The 6,959-nt window shown below is 34.0% G+C and overlaps 1 pseudogene; it reads left to right on the forward strand.

Moving 5' to 3' along the window:
* Nucleotides 666–1,741, forward strand: LOC18607436 (annotated as a pseudogene).

Below are 6,959 nucleotides of genomic sequence, written 5' to 3' on the forward strand. Positions count from 1 at the left end.
TATCTGGACCATTTGCATTTGATTGATTAATCAGTTAGCCCTTTAATTAGAAGAAATAATAGCGTTACCTTCTTGCTGCACATGTTAATTTGAGCTAGGAGCGGAGTTAGAAGCATGTGGCCATTAAGCACATCAGAAGCAGTGTTCTTCTTAACCCCATTGTTTATGGTTGCACAAAATATCAATTGCTGATTTAACTAATGATCTTGCAAATCTTGTCTGCCTCCTGCACAACAAAAAATTTTGGGACTCACATATTTATTGTAATTATCTATCCAAAACTTAATAAACTTAATCAAATTAACTGCATAGATGTGTTCATGCTAATGAAAATGTTGACATGATCAGCCAATTATAACAAGATATATTACTTTCATAGATGGGAGCACACAAGTGATGCAGACCCCATGTCTCCAAGGGTTATGCAGAGCAACAAATTAGTCCTGATGGCAGAATGCAGAAGAAAAAATGGCCACTATGGCACTGGAAAGAATATTAAAACTGCTCGTTTTGCATATTATTAAGTATTATCTTAGCTCAATATAATTGTGATTTTACTAATTAAAACAATTATGAAATGAGTTGTAAAGCTGTTGGAGAGGAGACATTGCAAGAACACAGCTAATATAATTGGTAAGATTGGTATCAAGTCCATGTTACCTCTAATTGCCATTTGAAAGGATGAGATTCTTCATTTCTCTCTCATCCCATAATATAAATTGAGCAGATGAAGAAGGGATGAAAGCAGATTGCTAGATTGAATTGAGAACACAACTACTAAATTTTCTCTGTAGAAGAAATAATGGCAACCAATCCTTCGGACATCCAAACCTGTTACCATGTTCGTTCAAATAGCTTGCCCTCTAGATCACACCCATTAACTTCAGAGGTTGATTAGCATTTGAGCAGATTGAGGGCTTCTGAAGCTGCCTCTACATTCTCATCCCTAAGCCACAAACTCAATGGTCTACAAGATTTGCATGATTGCACTGATAGATTGCTTCAATTGCCCCTTACTCAACAAGCTTTAGCCAAGGAGCAACAGAGGAAATATGTTAATGAGCTGTTGGACGGATCTCTTAGGCTCTTGGACACGTGCAGCACTGCCAAGGATGCCCTGTCCCAAACAAAGGAGTGCACGCAAGAACTTCAATCAATTTTGCGTAGAAGACAAGGAGTTGAAACAGGGCTTACAATCGAGGTTAAAAAATACTTTAACTCTAGGAAAGCTGTGAAAAAGGCAATCAGAAAGGGCTTAAGGAATTTGAAGCATGTGGAAAATAAACGTGATACTTCTTCCTCCAGCAAAGGCAGTGAGACTGGAGCTACTTTCAGCATCTTGAGAGAAGTGCAAGGTGCAACTAGCAGTGTTCTAGGGTCCTTGTTTTCTTTTATCTACGGACCTGAGATAGAGATGAAGTCAAGCCGCTGGTCACTAGCTTCAAAGCTAATGAACACCAAAAGAGTGAGGTGTGAGAAAGAAGAACTACATACAAATGAAATTTCCAACGCTGAAGCTACGCTGCTTCCCCTTGCCAGTTGCAAGATAAGCAAATCTGACAATTACATGCATATTGAGAATGCTCAACAAGAGTTGAAAAAATCAGAAATGTGCATTCAAGATTTAGAAGAAGCTCTTGAGTGCCTCTTTAGACGTTTGATCAAAACCAGAGTCACTACTCTCAACTTCCTCAACCACTAGAGCCTCAATTATGATGAGGAGCTCTGAGTTGTATGTTGATGTAAAACACGTGTAATACTCTTACATAGAGAAAATCAGAAAAATATACTTTATAGCACAGATTTTGCATCTACTAGTCTCTTGTTTCTTTCCTGGGAGGAGGTTCTAAACTCAAATTAAATCTCAGCCCTCACTTTGACATGCTACATAACTGAAATAATCAATTCAGATAAAAGCCGCTGGGACTTAATTAAGTTTTAATAAAACCTAATATATAATATATTATTAATATCCGTTTTTCGATCCACCAAGATAACCAAATATACCAAGTTCTTCCTAACCAATTAATATTAAAACCCAAGAAAGAACCATATTAATGGAATTCAATCGTTTTGATCTATTATTTCGATTCCTAACAATTAGTACTCACCCCTGCTTATGAGTGTGCCATGTGATGAGACATGCCCTAATGGGAGTAATTTATTCACAAATAAAATATATATGGAAGAAAGCCTCCTAGATGCAGCAGTGAGATGCAATGTGCAGTATGCTTAACAATAGGAAACGGTGTCAACATCAGGAGATTTGCTGCAAACTGCATAGCCCCAAGAGGAGATACTCACCGGCTTTTTACACGGGAATAGCAATTTATTTGTTGGGTAATTGAAAATTGTAGGGAAATACCAATTTAGCAATTACTTGAAAGCAGCAGAAATTGAGAGCCCCATGGCTTCCCCACAGACGACGACCCAAGGCCTAAAACAGTTGAAGGAGAAGGAAATGAAGAAACAGAGACTCATTCCTCAGTCCATGTACTTTTCTCCCGCCCTCCATTCGTTAACGGTAGAGTTTGAAGGGGTATTTATAGTATCTGATGGTTTGGATTGCCTAGAAATAACACCATTTTAAGGGGTGGAGACCCGTATGAACCGTCGTCCGATTATACTCCGATTCCTGATCTACGCTTCTTGTTCAAAATTAGCTTCCTTACACATTGGGCCTGCAAAGCCCAAATGGCCTATTAATAAAGGTGGACAGTAGAGACCTTATGGGTCTAATCTCTATTTTGCGTAGTTGCATTTCATTATAATTTATTATTTTCTTTATTCATTTTTTTAATTTTTCAAAATAAGATATTTTTTATTTTTTTAGACATCTTGTAGACACCTACATCAAAAAATAAATAATAATAAAATAAATAAAAATAATAATAAAAATAAAAAAAAATATGAATGAATAGGAAGGATCTGAGCGTGTTCTCAATCTCTTCTCTAGTCCATCATTACAAGGCATTAATGTCCTTGAAAAGTAGTCGAATTTAAGGAAGATTGGTCACCTTCGCCTACGAACCCTTCCTATTTGCTAGAGACATGTGAAATCATACTTAGAAGAGCATGATTTCACCTCTGAATTGTTCAAATTTTTGGACAATCCAGTTCTTAAAAAGGAAGGAGGGCGAAAGGAAAAAAGAGAGAAGAACAAAAATAAATCAGAGAGAAAATGATCCAAAAAAAAACAATCCTTCAAAAAAAAACACAAAAAGCCAAAATCAAAAGCCCTAAGTCTTCTAGCAGCCAAAACCACAAATTCTCAAACAAAAAAATGCAAAAAAATCATAGAAAAATACAAAAAAAATACACAATGGTCGGCACTGAAAGAGTGATTTTTGGGCTTTCTGTCGTCGGTTTTGGGGAATAAGATTTGGGTTTGTGCCGTCGATGTCGAGAGAAGAGCCTTGGGTTTCCTACCGCCGATTAGAAGAGAGATTCTGGGGGAGGTTTCTGGGTTGTTGTTTGAACAGATCTAGAGCTAGAGTGGCCGACGAAAAGGAGGAAAGGAATAGAGAGAGAGAGAGAGAGAGCACCAATCGACGCCAAAGGGAGAAAAAGAATAAAGAGAGAGGGAGAAAACCAATCGGCGCCAAAAGGAGAGTCGGTCGACGATATTGAGATAGAGAGAGAATTGGCGGCAAGGTGAGGTGGCTTGGGAGGTCGACGACTTGGAGGTCTAGAGGTTTCTGTTGGGAGGCCATCTGCAGATCGGCGGCAAAGAGGAAGTCATCGACGTGAGGGTGAGAGAGAAAGGTGAGAGGAGAAGTTGGGGGTTTAAAGAGAAAGAGGAGGGTCCGGCAGCTAGAGAGAGAAAATGAGGGGAAGAAATGGGAAGAAAGGAAAAAAAATGGGATTTTATATCTAGGGTTTAAAGTGAAACGGCGTCGTTTTGGGGAAGGTGTAGTGGTGATCAAAACAGTGTAGTTTTGGAAGGCAAAAAGGCTTTGGTTTGTGCACCAAAGCAGTGCGTTTTGACAAGAGGCTACGTGGGCCTTAGGGAGACAGTTTAGTTGGAGCAGGCCGGCTATCTTGGGCCGCTTTTAACCCAGCAAGGTGAATCCTTAACCCTTTTATGAATCTGTTTGTGTTTTTAGGTTGACTCATTTTATATGTTTTTTTTTAGGAATATTAGGTAGAATTAATTCTCAATTATTATAGCATAATGTTCAAATTTTTTTTTAGATGATATTTTAGACTTAGAAAATTAATACAAATAGAAGAACATAGAAATACTAAAGCATAAAAAATAAAATAAAATAATAATATTTTAAAAAATGTTTAGTCATACAAAGAACTTAAGCTTAGGAAAATATTTACTACAAATATATATATATATATATATAAATAATAATTAAAATAAAAATAAAAATAATAATATACCATGACATTAACTACAAGTACAATATACCGATGATGGGATGTCCATTTGAAGCTCGAGAAGTCACAATTTCAAGCAAACTTCCCTAGGTTAGGGGCTTCAATTAAGACTCCACCAGTACGATGGGAGGGTCCTAATTCGGAATTTCAATGTTCCTAATTGTAAATGAAATAAAAACTATATAGTTAACCACCAATTAATCAAAATATGCAAAACAAAATAAAATAGAAATCAATGATAACAATAAATTTGTTAATCATAATAATAAAAATGGAAAACACATATGCATGAATAATAATAATAATAATTACGGATAATAGAAAATACTTGATCTAAAAAATATATAGTTCTAAAAAATTTCATATAGTAAAATAAATAAGAACTTATATAGCAAAATGCATAACGAAGCAAAAAACAATAAGTAAATGTAAAATATTTGTTCATAATAAATACGCACACAAAAAAAAGTAGTAGATTTTGTGAAAGATAAGAAACAAATATCGAGTGTCCGAGTGCATCACGTATCATCGTTGCATTGTTAAATGTCATGACATATAAATATATTCCGTATACAGGTATAAACCCCGATGATGGGACTTTCCGAGAAAGCTTGCGAAGGCGAGTTTCATCGGTAAACTCCCTAGGTGAAAAGATACCTCCGAACTCCACCAGTACGATGGGAAGGTCTGGAGAAATATCTTTAATAAAAAGCTTTTACTTGTATTGAGATTTGCATTCATGAAAACACTATTTTTTTTAACTCACAAACGACTATCCCGATGATGGGATCTACCAAGTAAACTTGCAAAGGCGAGTTGCTAGAGTATTTCCCTATATGAGAGAATACTTTTGGATCCCACCAGTATGACGAGCGGATTCAAAAAGTACACTCAATAAAGAATTTTCGTTTGGCATTATCCTGATTTATGCCACGCATTTCACAATTGCATCATGTGCATGTTAAAGTCGTAAAAAATGAAATAAAATATTCTAATAAAAGATAAAATAAACAAATAACAATTAAGGAAATATAATAATAAAATTAATGGGTTAGGATAATATATGATTAAATTGTAACATTTGTGGAACGGGCGTCACGGGGGTGCTAATCCTTTCCTGCGGGTAACCGTACTCCCGAACCCAAATCTAAGAATATGTAGACCAGTTTATCGTTCTTTCGAATGACCTAAAATTAATTTAGGATTTCGTTGAGTAGGATAAAATAGGATGGCCAATCACACCTAGAAGAAAAAGATTGGTGGCGACTCCTAAATCACACCACGTCTTGCGATCGAGTTTTCGGACTCACACGTTATGACACATCTAATACTCTTATTTTTTTATATTATAAATTTATTTTTCATATTTTTTTATTTTTATATTAAAAAGCATTTAACATTTATATCATAAAAAATTTTCAAATTCTAATATTAAATATATTGAACTCAAAATTTTTATCTTAATTTCCATGAAATCAAAAAGTGAATAAAAAAAAAGAAACAGAATGAGTATTTGTTTCGAAAAAAGCCTTGAAATTTCAATCATACTTTTGTTAATTTACAAAATTATTTTTTCCCCTTGCCAAAATATTGAGTCTCATTATCTTAAGATTGTACAATATTTTACATATATATAAATTAATGATTTTAAATATAAAAACGAATTTTCATCCTCAAATTCATAAGTTAAATATGTCGTTAATTATTTCGCATATAATGAATTTATACATATAAAATGGAATCTTAACTTAATAAAGAAATAATTTTAGGATTAAATTCAGAAACATTAATCAAACCTTCTGGACAGTGTATTGCTTCAAAGTGACGGCTAAAATCTTAGGATTGTTGATTACAAGTGTTTGTAATTAAGGGTTCCTAATCCCCACCTTATTAAAGCATAAAAACTTGCTACAAAAAAGTATCTTGTTGTTCGATGATTCCTAAGCATATGCCAAGTTGCATGTGTCTTTGTCAAATTCACAGTTGCTTGATTAATTTAATATTAATAATAATAATGATGGTAATCATGATAAGGATAGACCTTGGTTCATTTTCTTATGGTCCCAACAAGCTTTGATTGTTTCCAATTTTTAAATTTATTGGCCAATGATCAAACCCTTGCATGGGATTTCTTTTTGTTAACACTTTTTATATTGATCTTATCCCAAAAAAAAAATTAAAATTGCGATTGAGACAGGTAAAAAGGTCAGCAAGACTCTCAAAATCTAATGTTAGGCACTAGCCCGCCAAGTAATTCTTTTACATACTCTAATTTTTAGTATAATAATTTTTAGAAAAAAATAATTTCTATAAAATTTGAATTTCTTCCAATGAAAAATTTCATAAAAAATTTATTTTTTCAAGTGCTTAAATAAATGGAGAAGATTTTTGGGATTATTAATTTTTGATCCAACATTTTATCTCAGGACTATCTGTCCCTCTAAATCATATGCATGATTAGGAGAGACTAAATAATAAATAAAATAAGAATTCCTGTGAAGGAATAAAAAAGTTCAATGATGACAATTCTTTCAAAAAATAAATACTCAATAAAAATTGAAAATGAATTT

Source organism: Theobroma cacao, chromosome 2, assembly GCF_000208745.1.
Source record: "Theobroma cacao cultivar B97-61/B2 chromosome 2, Criollo_cocoa_genome_V2, whole genome shotgun sequence".
Lineage (NCBI taxonomy): Eukaryota > Viridiplantae > Streptophyta > Magnoliopsida > Malvales > Malvaceae > Theobroma > Theobroma cacao.